Source organism: Lathyrus oleraceus, chromosome 2 (genome assembly GCF_024323335.1).
Source record: "Lathyrus oleraceus cultivar Zhongwan6 chromosome 2, CAAS_Psat_ZW6_1.0, whole genome shotgun sequence".
Lineage (NCBI taxonomy): Eukaryota > Viridiplantae > Streptophyta > Magnoliopsida > Fabales > Fabaceae > Lathyrus > Lathyrus oleraceus.
Window position 1 is genome coordinate 302,138,561 of NC_066580.1, and position 15,445 is coordinate 302,154,005.

At 37.7% G+C, this 15,445-nt stretch overlaps 1 long non-coding RNA gene across 1 annotated transcript; it reads left to right on the top strand.

The window, feature by feature from the left end:
- Window positions 1-9,872: 9,872 nt before the first annotated feature.
- LOC127119231 (uncharacterized) lies at window positions 9,873-11,530 on the top strand. The gene is made up of 2 exons (XR_007802725.1): window positions 9,873-10,927; window positions 11,098-11,530. It is a non-coding gene; the product is annotated as an uncharacterized LOC127119231 (long non-coding RNA).
- The last annotated feature ends 3,915 nt before the right edge of the window (window positions 11,531-15,445 follow it).

The following is a 15,445-nucleotide window of genomic DNA, read 5'->3' on the forward strand; positions in this document are numbered from 1 at the left end:
AATAGGTAATAATAAATATCTGTCCAAAGGGGAAAAGGCATTGGGTATCCATAACCCATGTTTCAGGTATGCACAAAAGGCATTGGCATATACCATTTTTGATCGCGGAGACAACACAGGTGTTGCCACACAAAGGGAGTTGTTCTTCCTATATAGTATGGCATCTCAGGCCCCGATCAATGTAGCAGCCTTTGCAGCCGACTACTTAGGGAGAGTTGGTCGCGCTACTTCAGGCGACATTTCTGTTGGCTACATGAGTACGCATATTGTCGACCACTTCGGATTTGGTGCTGCTCTAGTTGACTCCCCCCAAGTGCCAGGTAAAAGCAAACTGGACATGGCAGCCTTGATCCAGCAAGGCATGATCACGGTAAAACAAGACTACTACTCCCTTTTGTGCCAAAAAGTACATGTTCTTGATTTACCTGCTTACGATTTTATCGGTATCACTAACAGAGCCAACTAGCTCTATGACTGTCCCGAACCGGAAGAGGAGGACGAAGATTTGTTTGACTCTTTGCTTGCAGATGAACCGATGGAAGGTGCACCGAGCACCGAGGAGCCTTTTTACCAACAACCGCCGGAACCAACTCAAGCCTCCGGATCCTACTCCATGCCATCAAACCAATGGGGCTGGATCCAGGATGAGATTGGTCACCTTCGCACGGAGCAATCCAGGCAAGGTGAAGAGCTCACCGGGTTTGGAGCTGAACAACGCCGTCAAGGGACGATTTTGGATGAGATGAACACAATGATGCAACGCATGATGTTGCATTATCCATACCCGCCACCACCTGCTCAGTAATCGTTGTAAGTGCTCCTCGTATCTTAACTTTAAACATTGCGGACAATGTTTGGTTCAGGTGTGGGGAGGTTTTAATTGAATTGCTTTAAATTTCATTTTTATTGTGTCTGTGTGGTATTTTGTTCGTCGTTGTGTGGTTGTTTTTATTTTTGTAAGTTACAGATGAAAGTAGATGATGCTGGAGAAATGAGAAACTAGTGGACAATGAGTAAAAGACGCAACCCCGGATTTTCTCCCGAGGCAAAAGGTTGGACGCAACTTGGAAATCCAGACCGAAAAAGAAGAAGGTAAGCCCAAGTTGATAAAGAAGCTGTCTATCATAAAGAATGTTTGAAGTCTGCAAGCTTACCCAACATGGTGAGATTTTAGCTTAACCAAACACAAAAAGAGCGCATTTAGTTATGACTCTATCTCTCTAATTTTGCGTAAGTTCTACTGATATAGCACAATACAAAAACACACACTGAGGCACGTTGTTTGTTTTCAACCTTTGAGCCTTTCTAGCCACCCATAATGTTGTTTTCATCCGTTGTTAACCCCTTTGAGCCTGTAACCCTTTGTTTGTGTAAACCATCATGTTAACCCTTAGCCATACACTCCCTACCCTAGCTCGGCATGATTGTGTAATATAAAACTTGTGCAAAAAGATAAGTTTGGGGTATTCATCCATAGATTAAAAATGTTGTTGAAAAATGGCAAGTGCAAGGAAAAGAAAGAGAAAAAAAATGTGTAGAAACATCCGCTTCTACCGGAAAAAAAAAAAGAGAAAAGAAATGAAAAAAATAAGCACTTGCCTTAGAAATATACTCATGCATTAAAATGAATTTGAGTGGAAAAAGAGTCAAGATTTGACGACACCCCAAAAATAAAATTCTTGCACAAAGAAAAACAACAACATGAATGTCGAGTTGTAAAACCTTTTGTAATCCATTTTGTTGTCTACTCTCCCACCGTACCTAAGCCCCGTTACAACCCTGAAGACCTCTTAAAGTGTGTGAATTGTGTTTGTGCAGTTGACGTAGAATCTATTCAAAAAGTAAGAGTTGTTATTGCATACCTTGATTTATTGAGTGCTAAACACCTTAACCTCAAGAGATTTGGTGAGTAGTGTGAAGAAGCTAGCAGGTAAAAGAACTCTCTGAAATGATAAGGCAGTGGAAAATGTCGAATGGGTGAACAAGAAACTTAATCGGGAAGGAGAAAACCAAGTTGCGAATAACATCAGTTGTGTTGAGGAAAGAATAGAATCCATGGTTGACCTCCGATTTGTCTCTTGCATCACTTAAGGACAAGCAATGAGATAAGTTTGGGGTTGTGATCGGCCACCATTTACACTCAGTTTTATCTATCCAACATGGAATCTTCATGAATCGGTAACTTTTGCGTTTTATTTTAGTGATTTCTTCAGTTTATTGCATTGTGTGATTTTTTGTTTGTTTTATTTTACATTAGTAGTTTTTCGCCTTTTGTCGCATTTTATGCGTTTCTATGTAGAATGTTGGTTTCCATGTTAAATTAAAGTCCGAAAGTGCGTACCGGAAAAAGGGAGGTTAGAGACTTAAGGAAAAGCGAAAAACAGACAAAACAGGGGGGCTGACACGGGTGCCCGTGTCACCTGACACAGCCCGTGTCAGCATGTGCAGAATAAACTATCAGGAACCCAGTAAAACAGTGGGATGAGACGGGTGCCCGTGTCACCTGACACGGCCCGTGTCAGCTTGGCATGCCTTGTTGAACCTACAGAAGATCCAACACGGGCAGCAGTCTCACCTGACACGGCCCGTGTTGGCCATTTCGCTCAAAATTCTGATTTTTCTTATTTTAACTCCTGTGGACATCTGGAGGGCATTTTGGGCATTTGGCATTATTTTTAGTTGTTTGAAAACTATTTAGTTGGATTTGGAGCACTAAGAAAGGGACTTTTGGATCGTGAAAAGAAAAGATACGAAAAGAGGAAGCAACCTTGCAAGGTGTGGAGAAGAGAAGAGATCTTCAAGATCGGAAGAAATTGAAGATCAACTTTCAACAACAACAACTTGTAATGTCTTTAATTTGTAATCTTTTATCTTTGAATATTATGAGAGGCTAAACCCCCCAATTCTAGGGGGTGTCCCTGAATTGCTTCTGTATGAATATTTTATCCATGTTCTTATAATCATTGTTGTTTTCGTAATTCAAATTATTATACAACGTGCTTAATGCTTAATTTTATCGGACAAATGAAAATCTGATTTCTGGTTAAGGTTTAGGTCGGACAAACCACCTTATCACTTGTTGTATAATAAAACCCGCGTTTAATCACTTAGGAATGAGGATCAAATTGTGGTTATCGTAAATTCTTAATAAAATAAATATTTCTTAACAGCAATTTGAATGACTAAGGAATTATGAGTGAAATTGCTTGTTAAATGGTTTTGTCTAAGGAATTAGAGAAAACTACTCTGGAGAAACTGTTTTGAATTATAATAGAATTGATGTTATATGATATGGGAAAAGTGGAATACACAGCAATTCATACACCTGGCCTTAACATTATTTCTCATATCGACTAAAAGAGTTTTATACGCTTTATATTTTTATTTCTTATCAATCTTGAAAACAATCATCCAACCCCATATGAACTTTTGTTCAATTGAATTATTATATAAATTGATACTGTCTACGCAGTCCTCGAGACTGATACTCGGGATAACTCCCTTTTTATTACTACATTGGTGCAAATAGTACACTTGCTATTTTACCGATCAATGTGCCTGAAATTAAGAAGAGAGATCTTGATGAAGGTCACAGAAGTGGGTTAAGTATTCATCCTGGTGCCACAAAAATGTATCAAGACTTGAAGAAATTGTTTTGATGACCAAGAATGAAGAAGGAAGTAATTGAGTTTGTGTGTCTTTGTTTGACATGTCAGAAGTCAAAGATTGAACATCATAACCTGTTGGTTATGATGTAACCGTTGAATATTCCAGAGTGAAAATGGGATAGTATTTCCATGGTTTGTGTGATAGGTCTATCAAAGACTTCAAGGGGATATGATTCAATTTGGTTAATTGTTGATAGATTGACCAAATCAGCTCATTTTTTATCGATGAGGATTAATTATTCTTTGTAGAAGTTTGTTGAATTGTATATTGATGAGATTGTGAAATTATATGGTATTCCTACAAGTATTGTGTCTGATAGAGATCTAAGATTCACATTAAGGTTATGGGAGAGTTTGTATAGAGCTTTAGGTACTAAGCTGAGGTTGAGTTCTGCTTATGATCCATAGGCGGACGGCCAAACAGAGAGGACCATCCAGTTATTGGAAGATTTACTGAGGGCTTGTATGCTAGAACAAGGAGGTGCTTAGGATAGCTACTTGTCATTGATTGATATTACCTACAACAATAATTATCATTCAAGTATTGGAATGGTACCGTACGAGGCATTGTAGGTAGGAGGTGTAAGACTCCTTTGTGTTGATATGAGTCAGGAGAGAGTGTTATGCTTGGACCTAAGATTGTTCACCAAACGATTGAAAAGATCAAGATGATCCAAGGAAATATGAAAGCATCGCAAATTCGTCAGAAAAGTTATCATGATAAGAGAAGGAAAGCACTTGAGTTCCAGGAGGGAAATCACATGTTTTTGAAGTAACATTGATAACTGGTGTTAGTCGAGCCTTGAAGTCTCGAAAGCTCACACCGTATTTTATGGGTCTATACCAGATTTTACAAAGGATGTGAGAGGTGGCCTATCAGATTTCTTTGTCGATGTGCTTGCTAATATTCATGATGTGTTTCATGTGTCTCAGTTGAGGAGATGCATTCCAGATCCGTCTCATGTGATCCAAGTGGATGATGTGCAGGTGAGAGATAACCTGACTGTGGAGGCATCACCCATGCGAATAGAGGATCGAGAAGTGAAACAGTTGTGGAGTAAAGAGATTGCATGGGTAAAGGTAGTTTGGGCAGGACCAGCTGGTGGGAGCATGACTCGGGACCGTGAAGAACAGATGAGAGAGTCGTATCCGACTCTATTTTCATCAAGTAATTTTTTTGGATGAAAATCTCTTAAGTGGGGGAGAGTTGTAGCACCCTAATTTAGAATTTTGTTATTTATTTATACAACTTATGAATTTTGGTAAATTTATTTAATTATTATGTGAATGTAATTAATTTAATTAAGAGAAAATAAAATAAAATAGAAGTATTAGAGAAAGGAAGGATAATTTAGGGATTAGAGAGGACTTGAGGGTAAACTAGTAATTGTGAAAATAAGTTCAGGGACTAATGAGGGAAAACATAATTAAGAGGAATATTATTAGACAAAGGGAAATTTGGAATAAGAAAAGTCAGTTGCATCGTACGTGAAAAGTGGGCAGAAAGGAGAAAGAGTGTTAGGACAAGAAGAGGTAAGGTGATCAAAGGAGGAGAGTGAAGATTCCAATTCATAATTTTTGCAAGGAATCTAAGGTAAGGGTGAGAACTTGTTCCAATAGTAAAGGGTATGGTAGAAGGATAGAATGGAGGAACCCTTAACCTCCTTAGGGTTGGGTGTTTTGATTCATAATTTTGAATTGGGATGTTATGATGGTTGTTAAATGATGAATATATAATGAATTTTATGTGCCTTATATGCGTGTATTTTTTATGTTTTGATGATTGAACTTATATTCACCATTGTTACAATTTCGAAAGTTTTAGGCATAATCTTAAAACAATGGTTAGATGATTTAATTGTGTTAAAATTGCAAATTAACTTAAGATAATTAGAGTATTGCATGGCTTGTAATTTTCTGAGTGTTTGGCTTTTTACGAAATCGAAATCGGAGGTTCGGAAGGCCTCCAACGATGAATAACGTAGAAAGTTATGCATTTTGTCCGTCACGACCGCGCCCAGCGCGGAAGCCTTTATTCGTGTTTTTTGGTCGAAATTGTTTTGGCCATAACTTTTGATCCGTAAGTCCAAATTGAGTGTCATTTGAAGCGTTGGATATCTGAAATAAATGGCTATAACTTTATTTCAGGGATAAAATAATTTTGGTGATTATTTCAGTGATGTTTTAGGGGTTGAAGAAGATGAAAATTATGCTGGAAATTTTAGAAAAATAATAACTTTTTAGTAACGCCTTTGTACACGGTTTTAATCATAACTTTCAACTCGTAAATCATTTTGGGTTGGGGTTTGAAGCATTAGAAAGCTGACTCTTAGAGATATAACATGATGGTGATAAGTGAATAGTTTGAGTATTATTCCAATGCCTACTGTCTTGGTGAAGTTTTTGTTCATACTTTCGATTAACGAATTATTGACATATCCCGACGATTTTGGTCATAACTTTTATTCTGTGAGTTCAATTTTGACATCGTTTGAAGCGTTAGAAAGCTAACACTCAAAATAATAACATGGTAATGATTGTTGATATGTTTTAACAATATTCACATGCCTACTATGTTAATAAGTGTATTAGTTTATACGTTTGGTTGATGAATCGTTGCATTGTTGTAATATCGTGGTGTGATAATTATGTTGTTATGTCGATGATGTTAAGATGTTGACGAGTTGCTTATGTTTGTTGATATTATTCATGTGGTAACATGAATTGGTTGTTGCATGATGAATGATGTGATGCATAAATGATGATATGTGTGTAGGGATCCATTAGGTAAACTTTGTTGTGTTAATGCATGTTATTTAAGAGTCATGCATCTTGGTGTACGGGCTTCGGTCCAATTTTGGTGAGCCTCGATTCTATGGTGATGGATCGTATGCGAGTAGCTAATTCCTATTATGGGGGATTAGTGAAGCATTACCTATGTTGATGGCAACGAGTTTTGATGAGCCTCGATCCTATTATGATGGATCGGGTGCGAGTAGCTAATTCCTATTATGGGGGATTAGTGAAGCGTTACATATGGTGATGGTAGAAATTTTTGTGTGCTCCGGTTCCAAGAGGGAATCAATCCTATGGTGGGGTTCATGGAGTGAGATGAACCTGAGTGTTCATATTTGGTACCACATGCATGTCGAGCTGGTATTAAGTATGTTGCATAAGTGTTGCATTTGTATTGGTTGTTGTTGGATGAGATGTTGTCGCATATGATGTTAATGATAATTGAGATATGGTTTTGTATGATGTTGATGATAATTGAGATGTTATCGTGTATGATGTTGATTATGATTTGGATGTAAGAATGTGATATATTGTTGTGCATGAATGTGTAGTTGCTGTACTTTATTCTTCATTCTGTATTGTTATTTTTGAAATGAATTCTCACCCCTTCTGTTTGAATGTTGCCTTTACATGGGCAACATGCAGATACTCAAGAGTAGTATTGCTGAAGCAAGTGGAAGGTAGCTCTTGGATTACTTCTTTATTTGGTTGCTTTTTCTAGTGGTACCTTGCTTTGATCATGTAACATCGGGTTGGGTTAAACACTTATTTTATTCCTTATGCTTGATTATGTTGAAGTCATAAGACTAATTTTGTTGTTGAGAATTCTTAAGATGTTGAGTTCATTGATCACAACTCTCTTATTTTGTTATTACAATTGAAGTTGAGACTAGATGTTATTACTTGCTTTATCTTCCATAATTGTGATGATAATTCCGCTGCGATGATACTTTAAAATGGAAGTGAGAGTGTGGTGACAAGTTATAAATGTCTTAATATGTGAATATATAATATCGATCAGATGAGATGGATGTCGTCTAAACATCCCAGGTATGATTCAGATAAGTTGGATGTCGTGTAAACATTCGTATTACAAATGTGTGTATTGAAATTTACTGTTGAAACCAGTGTTACAGAGCAGGTCATATGTGTTATGAATGTGTGACACCCTAAGTTGTTTTATTTTGTATTTAATCTACGCGATAATATACGTGTGGGGTTTAGGGTGTTACAATGAGAGTGGAGAATTCATCTCATTCTGAATATCTTTGGGTATGGGACAAATGATCCAGTTGCTCATTGTATTCACCTATATTCCTAGACTTTAGCACAATTTGATTCAAGTTGATTGTCAAGTCTTCGTTCCTCAAAGAGAACCCTTCATCACGGGAAGCTGCAAGGAAATTCAACTTGAACACTCGTCAGTTATGATGCAAATTGCACGTCATGAGCCTTAAGAAATAGAGAAGAAATGAGAGTGTAGAATTTCTATCCTCATTTTGAATATCTTTGGGTATGGGACAAATGAACTAGTTGCTCATTGTATTCACCTCTACTCATAGACTTTAGTGCAATTTAAATCGAAAAATTGATAAGTCTTTCTACACATAGGTGGGATGTAGACTGGAGATCAGACTTCAACCTTCTAAGGTTTCTTCTTTTCTCTCTTGTTTTCTCTCTCAGTAAAACTAAAACCATTTTGTGAATCAACTCAAAAATAATTAACAATATGATTAGGATTGTACGCTACGAGCCTTAAGCAATGGATAGGGGGTGGGAGTGAAGAATTCCTATCCTCATTCTGAATATCTTTAGGTGTGGGATGAATGACCCAGTTGCTCACTGTATTCATCTCCATTCATAGACTTTAGTACGATTCAAATCATGACTCTCTTTTTAGAATAAAAGCAAACTCACCTCATTAAACTCAGTTTTGCCTTTGGGCATCATTTTCAGTTTAAAACCTTTTCAAAAAGGACGTGTTACTTTCGTTCTACCGTGAATGACGTTTAAGCCTCCATGCATGAGCAAGAAATGTTTAACTTCTAGAGTGTGATCCAAGTTCATACATTCTATCGCAAACAAACAAATGCTTAAGTCTTCCATGCTCGAGTATACAAGCAAGTTGACAGTAGAACGCGATTAATATTGTTCATTAAAAGCAACTAATGCATCCGTCTTAGCTTTTATTTATTTGATTTCTTCTAATTATTATGCTATGTTTTTATGAAGTGGAACGGACTAAAAGATAATTTTTTTATTAGGGTGCTTGACAAGATTGCAAGTCTTACTCCTACGTATCCTCAGGTGTATCGAGAAATTCAAAGTTATGTAGTTCTTAGAAGGAAAAATATATTTTTTGGATTTTTTTATTATAGTGTTTGATAAGACGTTGAATCTCGCTCCTACATATCTACTGGTGCAATGAGGAATTCAAAGATAAGCAGTTCTTAGTAGCAAATGAGTGTTTGTTGGTTGATTTTAGTAAATGATATCTAGGTCGCACTCTAGCAGTTAAATGTTGTTTGTATGCTCACACGTGGGAGGCTTAAGCATTTGTTTGTATCATGGTAGAATGGATAAAACATCATTTATTTATGAAAAAGTTTAATTTTTCATTTGCAGTCGGGCAAAAATGAGTTTATTGATTGAGCTTGTTTTTGGTTGGAAGATGAGTATTCGAACGATAAGCTATTACAGCTATCATCTAAATACTCGGGGACTAGGATGGATATTATGTCCAACTAATCATTTTTCATCCAAGTTATTTTATGAAATTTGTAAGGTGAATTAAGTTGTGATCCCTTAATGGAAGACAAGTATTCAAACGGTAAGTTATTATGACTATCATCCAAATACTCGGGGGCTAGGACGGATATTACGTCCAACTAATCATTTTTCATCCAAATTGGAACGAACTAAATCCGTTTAATTATCGTGTTTTGAATGGAAGACGAGTATTCGAGTGGTCAAGCTATACAACTTGTATCCAAATACTCGATGAAGAAAAAGGCATGCGCCAATTAATCCTTTTTCATCTGATTTGTTTGTGAAATAAGATTTGAAATGATTTTTTATTAAGTTTGAAAAAAAGAAACTTGATGTTGATAAGTGTTTCTTTTTATTTGGTTTGGAATGATTTGATGTTGAATTTTTTTTGTTTTAAAAATGACTTGATGTTGATCAAGTGTTTTTTATTTTGTTTGAAAAAAGATTGAAATTATTTGGCCTTTTATGTTTTTGAATTAACAATTATTGATTAGACTAATAACCAATAAAAATAAAAGTACAAGATAAAAGGGAAAGGTGCACTATCAATGTAATGGTGTCAAAGAGTAGAAAAATATTAAATGGGCTTAACACCCAATATGAAAGAAAATAATAAATTCGAAGAAAAGCAAAGGGGGTGCATGCCAGAAAAAGGGTGGCAACCCCAAATGGGGCGCTTGGGTCTGAGAGAGGCTCAACCCTCTAATCTCACATCAGCAGGGGGTGTGAGACTGAAAAGGAGGGTGTGATTAAGTAAATATCAAGGGCCCAAAAGTGGAAGCCCATAAATCCCAGGTCAAAGGGACTGAATGGTTGAATCATGCACACGTGGCCATCTGATTTTGATCAGATAGCCCTGATAACATCATGATCAAAGCGCCTAACAACCCTAGGATCTACATACTATATAGTCAAAGCAGATCTAATGGCCGAGATAAAAATGATAACAGAGACACTCGGGGGGTCCTGTACAAGATCCCTTCCACATTTATCCAAGACCGGCCACTAGCTAATTAACATGTGGAAATTAAGAATTAAAAAAAATAAAAAATTAAAAAATAAAAGCATAATAAAACACACCGATGAGATTGAGGGTTGAGATTCGATATAGGAATCTCTTCCCTCTTCTCTCAATCTCCTCTTCACTTTTTTTAAGCTTCATTTTCAGATAAGGAAAGCTCAAAACAACGCGTAGGAATGGTATAACAAGATTCAAACATCAGGTACAAACATTATCGAACACTTAGAATCAAATATCGGGCATTGAACAGTCATGAAAATGAAGATTTTAAGTCTTAGAAGTTTGGATTAAAACGAGGTCGGTCTAGCCTTAACTCAAGTGATCAACTAAAAATATATGCATAAACAAGGTCAGGCGAGTATCATGAAGTTGTCTAGATGGACGTATCATAGAAAACAATCAGGAATCCCAAAGTTCTTCACTAAGACGGAGAACATGAAGAACAAGAACCCTAATTCTAAAATTAAATATCGATGGTGAGCAATTGGAACATGTTAGCATGGGGGAAACACTCAGCACAAGAAAAGCAACAAGATCGTATCAAGAGATTAGAGAAAAGTGAAGAAAATACCTAATTAGAAACTGGAGATTTCCAGATCCCAGTTGAAGTTCACGGCGAGTATGCACTTTCCGGCGAGAATTTCTAGAAACCGACAAAGTCCAAATTTCTCATGTAACTTTTTTTTCTTGCTCTTTCTCCTTGTATCCTTCTTCTATTTCTTCTCTTAATCTCCTTCCACCTTAAATCTCACTCACTTGATTCCCCAAACACCTCTAAATTCTTTGCTCTGTTTTGGAAACTAGTTTAATGAGGGAAGGCTAACAATATCGCACTCAATGCAGGCTTTAGAAGTTGTTCATAAGTAAGAACAACTTCTTAAAATTGCAGAGTTTCTAGCAAGAACTTTAGTGAGGATGAAGTTGTGAATTGGATCGTGATTGTTGCTCTCAAAGTGTGTGTGTGTAGCTCTAAATTTTTGTGTGTAATTGTGGCTGCTGAGTAGTGTATTGATGCATAGGCTTTATAGTGAGTGAATTAGGTCTATATTGGTGAGTGTGAGTTCAAGATATTTTGGTGAGTTGGTTGGTGAATCCGTGTGAATCAAGTGAGAGGAATGTGAGGGTGAAGTGTGTGAGTTGCAACTTGTTGAAATTGTGGGATGGAGGTTGCAAACCATGTGACAAACTTGTTATAAATCCAAGTGCAAATGATGCCATGTGATGTAAAATGTAATGACATATATGAATGAATGAAAACACATTGATCCTTTGCCAATTCAGTTTTGTTCCATTCATTTCAATTTGTTTTTGTTCAAGTTTTGGATGAAGATAATGGCATGTATGCCCATGGTTATGAAATTCAAATTCTTGTATAAAATTGCACTTTGTTTTGAATTACCATATATGAATGCATGTAATATAAAATTCACATTTTGCCTCATGTTTTCCAAATTGAGGTTCGATTATTTTTGGTCCATGATGCAAGGTTATGATTATGTAATGATGAATGATAATGTTTAAATGAAGATTGGATTGTATGAATGAAAATTGGGTGTTTCTTTCTTGTATGCTAAGTTTCAACTTGGTTGACTTTTATTTGACTTTGACTCTTAGACAATGAAAATATGCAAAAACGCATGAAATGAATGGATTTCCTAAACTTGCATGAACACTTAGGAGCACCTGTCCTTTAATGCATATATTATTTTTATGTCGACTTTTGATTGACTTTTGTTAATATACACATGAAATGGATAAAAGTTGCATTTGTTTGATGAATGATAATTCATGAAAAGATTATTTTTGAGTTTTTTAGATGAAAGAAATAGTTAAATTTCTTTGACTTTATTCATGATGAACTTCATGCATGAAATTAATGATTCTAACATGATGCTTGAGAATACAGTTAAATTATCAACTGGACCAAAAGTTGACTTTGGTCAACTTAGGCCCAAATTGCATAAAGATGTGATTCAAAGATCATGAGATGATGTATGAGTTGGTCAAAGAAGCCATGTGGAGAGGGCGTAGACGCCAAGGCAATTGATGTCAGGTACCTTATTATGGATGCCTTATCATCGTACAACATTATTCTTGGGCGACCTTTCATCAACACACTGGAGGCAGTCAATTCCACCTTGTACCTAGTCCTAAAATATGCATTTATAAAGTCGAAGGAGACCAACAGATCGCTAAAGAGTGCTACCAAAATATCCTGGCGACAAAGAGGGGGGGGGCTCGCCCTTGTTGATGCTCCCCTTTCTAAAGTTGAAAATAATGATGATTTCGAGTGTTAGGATCCCAGATTAGGCGTAGAAGCGAAAAGGCCCACGGCCACAGAGGACTTGAAGGAGGTCCATATATGTTCTTTTGCTCATCAAGTCACGAAGATAAGCACTTCACTTTCTAAGGAAGAGTAACGGGATCTAGTCAGACAACTCATTAAGAGCACTGAATTGTTCGCTTGGGCTCCCTCCGACATGCTTGGGATAGGCACCAAATTGGTGAGCCACTGCCTCGCCATCCACCTTTCTATCATACCAGTGGTGCAAAGGAATCAAAAAATTGGCGAGGAGAACAAGGTCGCCATTGATGAAGAGGTGGAGAAACTATTCGATGATGGGTTCATCATAGAAGCGAAATACCCCACCTGGCTAGCCAACTTGGTTCTTGTATAGAATGTTAACACCAGACGACGCATGTGTGTAGACTTCACTGCTATGAACACCTCATGTCCTAAAAACCTGTACCCGCTACCAGACATCGATCGCCTTATTAATGGGTCATCTGGTTATTGCATGTTGAGCTTCATGGATGCATATTTAAGGTATAACCATATTTGGATGGACCTCTGAATGCTCCCAAAACAACCTTTATGTCAAATAATGGCAACTACTGCTACAATGTCATTCCCTTCAGCCACAAGAATGTTGGTGCCACCTACTAGTTACTCATAAACAATTTGTTTAGCCCACCAGATAGGGAGAAACCTAAAGGTCTACGTATAACTGATAGTTAAGACTATCAAAGGGCGCAGCCATGCAAAAGATTTGGAGGATGTCCCACTGTCATTCAGGAAGTACGATATGCACCTAAACCCCACCAAGTACTCTTTTGGTGTTGAAGCTGGGAAATTCCTAGGTTTCATGCTGACGAGGATTGGCATCAAAGCCAACCCGGATAAATGGCAAATAGTCATCGCCATGAGGAGCCCCGCTAATATAAAGGAAGTACATCGACTTACTTATCGCCTTCCCACCATGTCTCGCATCCTCTTTTATGCAGGCGACAAGGTCTTCCTTTTCTTTGTCACCTTTAAGAATAAAGAGATATTTGAATGGCCCTCTGAGTGCGATGAGGATTTCACCAAGGTAAATGACTTCCTTACATAACCCCACCCCCACCCCCACCCCACCTCGTCCTCACTCGCCAGAGGAGGAGTCACGACTACTCCTCTATTTCTCGATCACAGATCAGGCGATGAGCTCAATCCTTGTCCAGGAGATAGATATGACAGAGAGGCATATGTATTTCATAAGCAAGGTTTTCAGAGGTGCTGAAGCACACTATCATAATATTGAAAAGCTAGTGTTATTTGTCTTCGTCTCGACGAGGAAACTGAGACCGCTTTTCATAGTTACAAGATTCTTATGAAAACCAACTATCTTGTTCAATAAGTTTTGGAGAAACTCGATCTAGCAAGAAGGATTGCATCTTGGGAAGTGGAACTCTCAAAATACAACATCCAGTATGTCCCAAGGGGAAGCATCAAATGATAAGTTATGGTAGATTTCGTGGCAGAATTTAGCTCGCAAGTAGACGAGGAGATGCCTCTAGAGTGGGTGTTATTTGTAGATGGAGCCTCCAACGTGAAAGGAAGCGGCGTTAGGATAGTCTTAAAAGGACTTGGCGACATACTCATCGAGTATGCGATGAAGTTTGACTTTACCTCCATCAACAATCAGGCGGAGTACGAGGCTCTTATTGTTGGTATGGTCATCACCTTAGAGATGGCAGCCTCCAGGGTTAAGGCTAAAAATGGCCTCCAACTGGTCACCAACCAAGTATTCGGGCAATACTAGGCAAAGGAGTCATAGTTGATAAATCACGCCTTAGAGGCGTGATCAAAGTTTGTCCTAAGAGACATAATCATAAGTCTTGTTTGAGAGCTTGATAGAAGTCTCTCCCGAAAGGTCCATCGCCTCTCCCAAGGGACTTATGGTATCATTAGTCAGGATACATTACCTCACCTAAGGGAGTACGTCCTCAAGAAATGTAGGTCATCGGTATACTCCCCTAGGCCGCAATCCAAAAACAATTTGTCCTCTATCAAGGGTCTCGTGCTTGAAGAACTATGTAGTGTTATATTTGTAAAAGGACCCACCTAGGGCGATGACTGTAGGTCGCCCCAGGAGAGGCGATGGTAACATGCCGCCCCATGGAAGGTATTGCCTCGCCCATAAAGCTTTCCTATACCTCAATCGTGGGAAACGTGGGATGAGACGTTTCTTGGCAGAGAAAAGTCAGGGTTATTAACTAACATACGACCCCCTTAGAAATAGTGATTCAGCAGTCTAGCATTGATTGGGTGGACGGTGACCCTTTCCAAGAAAATCTTAGGCCCAATAGGCATCTATAAATACCCCCCCTCCCCCCATGGTAGAAGGAGACATATCTTAAGCCATACAGATCACACCTCGCATAAACTTATACCTAAGCACATGACTAAATATAGGGAATCTAACCACATGTGAGCAAGACCTCTAAATAACCGTCAAATACTGCCATACAGGACTTCTTGTCACCGTGGGAAAGTCCTAACCACCATACATCATAATATACCTACTAAGGCATCTAAGTGTCCATGCCCTTTGCAAGGGCAACACGCACACATGTATTTTTTGACCAATACAATATGTAATGTATATTCAACATTAATTATATAACAATTTGGTTCAATTTTAAGAAAACTTTTTGTTTCAACCTATTATTAAGTTTATCCTACATAAAGCAATGGTTTTGTATAACACTTTGGGCATTTTTAGAGATGCACTTCCGAATTATCCCCATTTTCATTGCAAAAGTTTTAAACTAGGGGTATTTCGGAGATACATCTTTATAGAAACTCTTAGTTAAAACAAATAGGGTGATTATGGATACGCATATTTGGAATATCCTTTAAGACAAGATA